Below are 10,663 nucleotides of genomic sequence, written 5' to 3'. Positions count from 1 at the left end.
GTGGTGCTGGTGGTGGTGGTGGTGTTTGTGGTGCTGGTGGTGCTCGTGGTGGTGGTGGTGCTCGTGGTGGTGGTGGTGTTGGTGTTGGTGGTTGTGCTGGTGGTGGTCATATTGGTGATAGCATTTGTCTTGGTTATGGTATTATTGAAATGAGTGACTAAATCGGTGGTGGTGGTGGCGGCGGTGGTGGTGGTTATGGTGACGGTGATGGTGATGGTGATGGTGATGGTGGCAGTGGTGGTGGTGGTGGTGGTGGTGGTGATGGTGGCAGTGGTGGTGGTGGTGGTGGTGGTGGTGATGGTGATGGTGATGGTGGCAGTGGTGGTGGTGGTGGTGGTGGTGGTGGTTATGGTGATGCTGCTGGTGACGGAGTTGTTAGTAGTCGGGATCACACAACCTACTGCATATAAAATCCAAATCCAATTCAGATCTTACCGTTAATACCATTTTCAAAAACACGATCCGTCCAGTGTTGTAGTCCTGAGGTCGCACCGTATAGAAGATAAAGAATATTAACAAGAACAACAATATGGTGATGACTGAATTGTTGTCATAGATCTGCTTAATCAAGGCTGATTAAACAGATTAGGCAACGAGAGAATCAACATAAGAACCAGTCATAGTAGATAGATCCATAGATGTATGTATGCATGTATATAGTTATGTACGCAGAAATCTATCTGTCTATCTATCTATCTGTGGAGGCGCAATGGCCCAGTGGTTAGGGCAGCGGACTCGCGGTCATAGGATCGCGGTTTCAATTCTCAGACCGGGCTTTGTGAGTGTTTATTGAGCGAATACACCTAAAGCTCTTCGAGGCTCCGGCAGAGGATTTTGGTGCACTATGCTGTACATTTTCACCACAACTTTCTCTCACTCTTTCTTCCTGTTTCTGTTGTGCCTGTAATTCAAAAGGGTCAGCCTTGTCACACTGTGTCACGCTAAATATCCCCGAACCTACGTTAAGGGTGTACGTGTCTGTGGAGTGCTCAGCCACTTGCACGTTAATTTCACGAGCAGGCTGTTCCGTTAATCGGATCAACTGGAACCTTCGACGTCGTAAGCGACGGAGTGCCAACAACAACAACATATATATGCAGGTATATATATATATATATATATATCAACTGGTTATCAAATAAATTTCAATACTTTTCTAGCCATCGCTCATCGGCTGTTTTTAACCAGATCTAGTGGCTAGCTTTTTCCACTGCAGTTTGGATATCGTTCAGGGAGATATTCACTTAACGATTAGTTAGGCCTAACGATAACAACAGTCGCCTCATAGTGTGTCCAACAAATCCCCTACATCCAACTTCAATCGGAAAATGGTCCGCTTTTCATCCTGCTTCTTCACATTCCTCGATCAAGGAGGCTTACATGATTGTCAACGCTTCGAGCTCGAGCTGCGTCCGGAACCGTTAACTCGACCAGATTCACAATTTTCTTTCTTTCACATCACATAAGAATGTCCGTTTTTTTTCGTAACTGGGATGCGAAAGAGTCCTTGAAACCCTTTTAAATTTGCAGCCCCCTCCCAATAGCCGTTCCACTTTTCATCGCTAACAAGAAGTTTCTTCTTTTTCTTGAAACGGATCTGCTGCCCTGAGCACACGAAGGTAATGAAATCTCTAGTTGGTACTTTCAGTATTTACTTTTGTTTTTCCACTGTTGATATAAATTTAGTTCTTTATAGCATTGAAGATAACCTTAAGGACAAGGTTGTGTCTCCATGTATATCTGTTCAATGCTGGTGAATAATTGGAAAGAATATGTTTCAGTCTTCCGACCTTTCCGCATTTGCATATATCATTCTCTGAGACGTTCCATCTTACGAGATTCCTAGGTGACGGCAAAACATCATAGGATGAACGAATCAGAAAACTTAGCCGAGATGTAGTCCACCTCCATACCTCATTGCAACATATTTTTACTCTCAACAACATGGTCCTTCTATCACGTCATCTGTCCTTGTTGACTGCGTTGGATCAAATAAAGCTCTCTTCTCTTAGTTTCTCTTGTTTTGACGATATTACTAACAACAGATCTGTGTTGATTCCGCATTATACTTGGAAACAGTCCGAACCGATCTGCGCCAAAACCAAGTCCCTTCCGATGAATTTGCGTAGCACCCATCATATGTCAGTGTGTAAGAGAAGACAGATTATCATCAATTCCTGCAGCTGCTTTTCACTTTCTGGCCGTTTTTACATTTGATGAATTGTGCCTGATTTCTCTGTCCTTCAACTCTCTCAACATCATCACCGTTCGTACCTTCCCCATTTTATAAATTTAGACTATTGACTCCAGTGGTAACTGCAACGAGTCTCTTTTACGATAAAGAGCTGAACTGTTCAATATCTGAGGTAGGCCTAGCCACTTTCTAATGAACACATTACATTTTTGTTCAATGATTTGAACTCGTGACAGTGCTAAACTTACAATCTACTTACATTATTTTGTCGAAAGATGTTGACACTCCATATTACTAAGGGCTTAATTATTGGACTTTCTACATTTGCCCTTTACATTGTCAAAGCAAAAGGATTAAATCCAATACAATAAGAACCAACAAAAATACTGTCACACATTGTACCTACCTATCAAAAGAGAAACACCTACAAGTTGTACAAGGTTGTACATGAATGAATTCTAAGCAATAACACAACACCAAATCCAATCAAAATTTCTTCAAAACACCTTTCTATAACAACCAACTATAAAAAACCTAATTCCAACCAACTCAAATTCTCATGCATAAAGATAATTTTAACTCAACAGACAAACTCTGATGCATCGCATTACACGATGGCTTAGCTGGTCGAAACAAGAAAGTCGCTACCACAAACATTCTTGTTTAAGAATGATACATTTTTACTCTTCAGAAATATAGAGTAACCGATCAGATGAATGTAAAATCGGTTTTTATTATAACTGAACATAAAAGGACCAAGAATTTCATGACTTAGCTTGATAAGTTCCAACGAACGAAACACACAGTCCTTGAGTCACTCTGGTGCTCCTTCTAAATATGTATAAAAATATACATGTATCCATATACGGAGTTCTATTTTTCCTGTCTGCGTTACCATACCTGTGTGTGTATGTGTATGTGTGTGTGTATGTATCTTTGTATGTGTGCGTGCGTGCGTGCGTACGTGTTTCTGTGACCGTGTATCTGTCTGTATGTACGTATGTGTGTGTGTATGTGTATATATATATATATATATATATATATATATATATATATATATATATATATATATATATATATATATATATATATATATATATATATATATATATATATATATATATAGATTTATATATATGCTTTTTTTCTAATTACTCTAAGATTAGATTGAATGATCACTGCCGGCTTCCTCTATTTTGCGTTAGGTGAATCTGCCTTATCGGAATCTATCTAGACAATAAAAAAAAACACAACCTAAACCAGCAGAGTAACGTGAAGACGGAAACCAAATAACAAGCAAATAGATTTTTTTTTAAACTGCATGGTTCTTAAAAGAGTAACATAAGTGATTTGTGTTACACATAATTTTTAGTGTTATTTATTTTACTCACACCACACTACGGAAAAATAACGTAAATTGTTATCGGCAATATGTGAGTGCATAATTCTTAGATTGGAAATGTCAATAATTTGAAGTTCTTGTAACTAAAATGAAATTTAGAAATGTTTGGCTTCATTTCCAATATTGGAAGAATTTTATTCTTTCTCAGCATATTACTACTTAACTTTCCAGTAAAATGACAATAAATACGAGGGTTTGAGGAAATATTTCCTCGCTTTGAATAAAAGAAAATAGGGGAGGATCAGTTAATTATGATATTATTCAACATATTCCCCTCTCAAATTCATACTTTTATTGCAGAAGGCCTTCAGCTTTTCTAGGCCCCGCAAAAACCTCGAAGATTTGGGCCTCCATCCAGGCTTCTCGTGATACCCTTAAAGCCTCGAAATTTCCAGTAACTTTTCGTAACTCGGTGAACTCGTCGACGTTTACGACAGACAAGTCGCCACCACCACAGCCTCAACCACCACCACAGCCATGAACACCAACACAGCCACGACAACTACCACAGCCGTGATGACCCACAACCGTCACGACAGCCACCACAGTCACGTCGACTACCACAGTCACGACGACAACCCAGTTACGACTACCACCACCGCCACGACCACCACTGCATCCACGACAACTACTACAGGCACGCAACTACCACAGTCACGCAACTACCACAGCCGCGACCATCACCATAGCCAAGACGACCACGACGGCCACGGCGACCACCACAGCCATCACAACCACCAGAGTCACGACGAATACAACGGCCATGTCCACCACAGCCATGACCACCACAGCCATGTCCACCACAGCCATGACCACCACAGCCATGAACACCACAGCCATGACCACCACAGCCATGACCACCACAGCCATGAACACCACAGCCATGTCCACCACAGCCATGACCACCACAGCCATGACCACCACAGCCACAACAACCATCACAACCACGATTTCCACGACAACCACGACCATCACCACAGCACGACCACCACAACAGCCACGTTGACTACCACAGCCACGACGGCAACCCAACCACGATCACCACCACAGTGGCATCGACTGTCACACTCACGACGATAACCACAGCCGCGACCGACACTACAGCCACGACCACCACCACAGAAACGACCACCACCACATCCATGACCACCACCACAGTCATGACTAGCACTACAGCCTCCACTGCCACCAATTCCACGACAGACACTATATGCACGACGACCACCACAGCCACGACCACCACCACAGCCACGACCACCACCACAGCCACGACCACCTCCACAGTTACGACGACTATCACAGCCACGATGACCAGCAGTCACGACCACCTTTGCACCCATGAGGACCACGACAGCCACGACGACTACCACTGCCACAAACAAAATCTCAGCCACGACCACCACCAGTCACGACGACTACCACATTCATGACCACCACCACAGCCACGACCACCACCACAGCCACGACCACCACCACAGCCACGACCACAGCCACGACCACAGCCACGACCATCACCTCGGCCAGGACTACCACCACAGGCACCACCTCCACCACCACCACATTCACATCGACTATCACAGTCACGACGACTGCCTCAGCTACAATCACCACCACAGCCACTACACCACCACTACAGCCACCACAACCACCACAGCCTCGGCTACCACTACAGCCATGACCACAACCACAGAAGCGACCACCTCCAGAACCACGACCACCATCACAGTCACGACGACTACCACATCCACGACCACCACCACAGCCACGACGATCATTACTACCACGACTACCACCACAGCCACAGCTACTACCGCAGCTACGACCACCATCACAATCATGACCACCATCACAGCCACGACCACCACCACAGCCACGACCACCACCACAGCCAGGATCACGACTAAAACAAAAACTCCACTGCGACAACGGTGGCGCTTGGAGTGTCCTGACGAGAGTCCAAACTTAATACTCGACGGGTTTCACCTCAGATTGTTATAAGCGCTGAACTAAATATTACTGTATGATCGCTTCTTAGTGATCCACAGATTTTGATATCGAACCCTTCATCTCGTATGGAAGACATGACATGGAGCGAAAATCAATTTTTATTGGGATTTGAACACAGTATATTGAGAGATATAATGAATATTACAACGTCCGGACTTCATTCCGTTGTTGCTATGCTAAAGAGAGGTTGAGGACGAAGAAGACTTAGGTGCGGTAGCAGTGGTGGTGTTAGTAGAGTTTGGTGGTGGTGCTGTGAATAGTGATGGTAGTGGTGTTGGCGGTGATGGGAGTGGGGGGCGGCGCTGATGCTGTTGCTCGTTTTGGCAGTGATAACAGTGGTGATTAATAATGATTGTAGTGATGATCGAAGGCAACAGAATAAGGTTATTAACATGATGGCGATAAATTTACATAACTACAACAACGTCAAGACGAAAAACAAATTATAAAGATGGCGATCATTACTACTACTACTACTACTACTACTACTACTACTACTACTACTACTACTACTACTACTATTCCCGCTACAATAACTAAGAAGAAGAAGAAGAAGAAGAAGAAGAAGAAGAACAACAACAACAACAACAATAACAACAACAACAACAACAACAACAATAACAACAACAACAACAACAACAACAAGAACAAGAACAAGAACAAAAACGACACCACCGACGACGACGACAGGAACAGCAACAACATCATCGACAACAACAATGATGATGATGATGAGTATAAATGCAGGAAAGACGAAACATTGATAGCAAGAAGAGAAGTGTGTCCTTGGGCAAATCCGTTCCGCCATTCGCAAATGTGACTCCAATAAGACATCATTTTCTTTTAGCTTATTACTTAAACTGTTCATGACGGTTGATAATCCTAACGTATTTGTATGTTTGATTGATCAGTTTGATATCAGTTGAAAATATCTAGTTTTCTCATTCTCTATTCTCTCTCTCATTTTCTTTCTTTCTCTCTCCCTCTCTCATTCTGCCTCACTCACTCTCCTCTCTTTCTTTCTCTCTCTTTATATATGTATATTTTTATATCCATATATATATATATATATATACATACGTACACACACACACACACACGCACATATATATATATATACAGACATATATATATATATATATATATATATATATATATATATATATATATATACAGACATATATATACAAGCATACATATTTACATATACATATATATATATATATACAAACATATATATATATATATATATATATATATATATATATATATATATATATATATATATATATATATATATATATATATATATATACAAGTGTGTGTGTATGTGTGTATGGTATATATGTGCACACACATATACATGCATGTACAAGCGTGTACATAAAAACACACATACACACACGTAATATATATATATATGCATGCAGAGTGAGAGGGGTGAGAGAGAGGGGCAGACAGAGAAGCAGACAGGCAGGCAGAGAGACAAACAGACAGGCAGAGAGACAAGCAGACAGACAGGCAGCGAAGGAGAGAGAGAGAGATGATACACATTTAAGAATATACAGCTACATAATTATATGTTGGAATATGCAACCATACGGAAAAAGTAATGAGTATAAACAGTAATTATAAATTATACATACGCACACACACACACATGCACCCACTCAATCACTGACATTTACTCCTACGCACACATTCACACATTCACACATTCACACTCATCCACATTAGCACACACTCACGCATATATAGTTCAGAATAAAATATGTATATCTTCCGTCAGAGATACACACAACGCAACAGATTTCTCTGACAACATCCACATTTCAAAGTCACAATTTACATCCACACGTCACAACTGTTGCCCTCTCCGTTGCTAACCTTCTTGCCTAAGATCCATTTTGATATCTCCTAGAACAAGCGAACAAGCTTTCAGCGAAATATCCAACTTGATTTGTCCCTTCTTCGGCCTGGTCCCCCTCCACCTTAAAAGTAAGGAATCATCTTGACGTCCCCATCCCGTGGATTAAGTTTTCATTGGAAAGATAAAATCGGACTCTGGTTTATTTTAACGGAGAAAAAAAACATGTAAACCAAAAAAGGAAACGGAATCCAAATTGAAATGGAATTTTATTGGCAGTAATAGGTTTAAAATTTTGTGTTTAAAATTACAATCTTTTTTCCAAGATGATAACAGGACGATACATTAAGCTGGAATTCACAGATCGACAGGTTGATAAATAGAAATATATATATATATATACATGTACACATATATATATATATATCACTTGGTACCCAAAATTAACCGGGAACGCTATCTATGGGAGAAGTCGCTCCTCAGGTATCAAATTTCCCGACCAGCGTCATCGGGTGGGGCTGTACTGCCTAGAGGTGTGTCTTTGTTTTGCAATGCTTCTGCCCTGTTCGTTGATCTTTGCGGTAGCTAAAACGAAGGAACAACGTGCTTCCGTGAAATTCTGTTTTCTGCTAGGGAAAACGGCGGCCGAAGCACTTCTCATACTCCAAACAGATTGTAAGGACGCTTCCATGTGCAAAACGCAAGTTCACGAGTGGTCTTCACGATTTATGAATCTCGTTCAGGGTTACTGTCAACCTCTCGAACGATTGAAAACATCAGGAAAATTCATGAACTGATCTTAGAGGACCGTCACTGAAAAATTGACGAAGTTGTTGATATGACCGGCGTGTCTTGGATTTCCTGCCAACGAATTGTGAACGTGGAATTGCGAATGAGTTGCAGCAGAACTTTTGCCTCGCTTTTTCACGGAAGATCAAGGACAATTACGACTCAATACAAGTCATGAACTGAAAGAACAGTTGGAAATTGATCCGGACCTTTCTGCGACGGTCATCAGTGGTGACGAAAGGTGGTGCTACGGAATTTGCAGATGTGGAAAAGGCGACAAAAAAAAAACGACAGAGGCTTTAAAAAGCATCATTTCGCAAGAATTCCAGCTGTGCGTCGAACAATGGCAAACGCGTCTGAACCGTTGCGTTGGTTCAAATAGAGGATACTTTGAAGGTCATAAAAGTGTAAACATGTAAAGCTAAGTGAATAAAATGACATTGCAAAATTCCGGTTTCTATTGGATACCCTCTTGTATACACACACACACACACACACACACACACACATACACACGCACACACGTATATATACACGCTTATATATCAAAAGGATGTGTCATAACACTACTCCACATATACAAAAACAACCATACCAACAATCCAATACACCTCCATCATCAGCTGCCCCACGGATATCATTATGGTTTCGACACGTGAGCAGTACCAATCAATCCAGTGGTGTCAACAGCAGTAATATAAGTGTTATTTGGGAACAAAGAAACCAAAGAAACCGCAACATTCAAACACATTTACCCTATGTACAACCGTATCGGTAAATAAATAAAATAAGTAAATTACAACCAACTCCTAAATACGTAACTAAACAGCGACCAATCCATTAAAGCATACAAAAATTATAATCCCTACCGTCTTCGATAGTATAATATAAAATTGAACGCTTAATAACCACATTCACTCAATCAATCAATTTATAGTCAAGATTAAACACTAGCTTTAATAAAACTACAACACCTAAACATACAGGCCAATGTACATTGCATCGGTATTAATAGTAAACTGCAATAACAAAATTATATCCTAAATCGCGACCAATCTTTAAGTCCATACAAATAAATCTTACCAGTCTTCCATAGTTACTAGTATAATAAAAGTTAAATCATTATATAAATCTCTCCAAAACAAAACAAACACAATTGTGGTCCTTCTTTCCTTCCGTTCGTGGTGCCAAATAGACATTTATATTTATCCGGAGTGTTTCTTTGTTATATACCTGTCATTGTTGGGGGCCCCCGCAGCATCAAACGTCAAATCTGTGAGTTTTCAGTTGGTAGTGCTTTAAACTATGGATTACATAAGCTACTTGTATTTCATAAGAGAACTAAGGGCAGTACTCTTCATCTTTTTGGTGGCACTGCGGCGGATGGAAGAACGATGACGAAGAAAATATGCAGCTGAGAAATTACTTTGAATGCGTGGAATAGAATAGACACTGAGAAAGGCACACAAGTTACATATAGTGATGTTAAACGTATAACAAATCATACCTACCATTCATAGCATCGAACACTAACAGAAATATTATTTTCCATGTAAATAGCGCTTTAAAAATAAGTATCTGTACACATTTCTATTGTTTGCTCGAGCCATGATATATGGTTGAACATATATCAAAAAAATAATCTCAATGGATTTGCAGATAAATTGAGACAATTTTTACGGTGCATAAAACTGGTTATAAATACTAAAATTATGGTGGTAGACACATGTAATTTTAATGTAACATTTATTACAACAAAAACATTTCATCACTCAATATGGCCGCTATTTTGTGGCAATTACTGGCACCACGCGAGAACGAAATTTTTTTTGGCAGCTGCCGCAATCTCCATCCTTTGATTTTTCGTGTCGCACGCACGACGCATGTTTTCAAACTGTTGGCACTCGTGTGTGGTGAAGCATTAGTCCTTGCTTGAAGTACGTCCCATAAAAAATTAACCGAGAAGGGTGAGATCTGAGCTATTACTCGTCCAGATGTTGGCTCTCACAAAAAATGTCGCCTTCTCACCAAGGAAGGCCTGTATTGCTTTTGACTCATGGCATGGTGCAAAATTCTGAATAAGCACCACATTGGCAAGCCCGAACCTCTGCTCCATCGAAAGTAACAGAGAGTTCTTCAGGATGTCGAGATGCTCCTTTCTGTCGATTTTCAAGCCAGATTTAAAGAAATGTGGATCCATGACACTTCTATCATTATCCACGGCTCCACATACCATCACAGAGTCAGGATTCTTACACCGTGGAAAGAGACACATTGCATTCCTTTGCAAGAGTTCTAATGGATGTGGATATGGATGGTTTGGCTCCAGTCGGGTGTTTGAGAGCAGCGAATAACTTTGCATTTCGCTTGGAATGACTTCGAGTCTTGTGTTCTTTTCTAGCAT

At 40.8% G+C, this 10,663-nt stretch overlaps 1 long non-coding RNA gene across 1 annotated transcript; it reads left to right on the top strand.

Annotated features, from left to right (window-relative positions):
- Positions 1–1,265: 1,265 nt before the first annotated feature.
- Positions 1,266–6,554, top strand: LOC149134882 (uncharacterized). Its single transcript, XR_016242717.1, has 2 exons — positions 1,266–1,619; positions 3,897–6,554. It is a non-coding gene; the product is annotated as an uncharacterized LOC149134882 (long non-coding RNA).
- The last annotated feature ends 4,109 nt before the right edge of the window (positions 6,555–10,663 follow it).

Source organism: Octopus bimaculoides, chromosome 7, assembly GCF_046866305.1.
Source record: "Octopus bimaculoides isolate indiv1 chromosome 7, ASM4686630v1, whole genome shotgun sequence".
Lineage (NCBI taxonomy): Eukaryota > Metazoa > Mollusca > Cephalopoda > Octopoda > Octopodidae > Octopus > Octopus bimaculoides.
The sequence above is the reverse complement of the archived record's forward strand: the minus strand, read 5'-3'. Positions and strand labels throughout refer to the sequence as shown.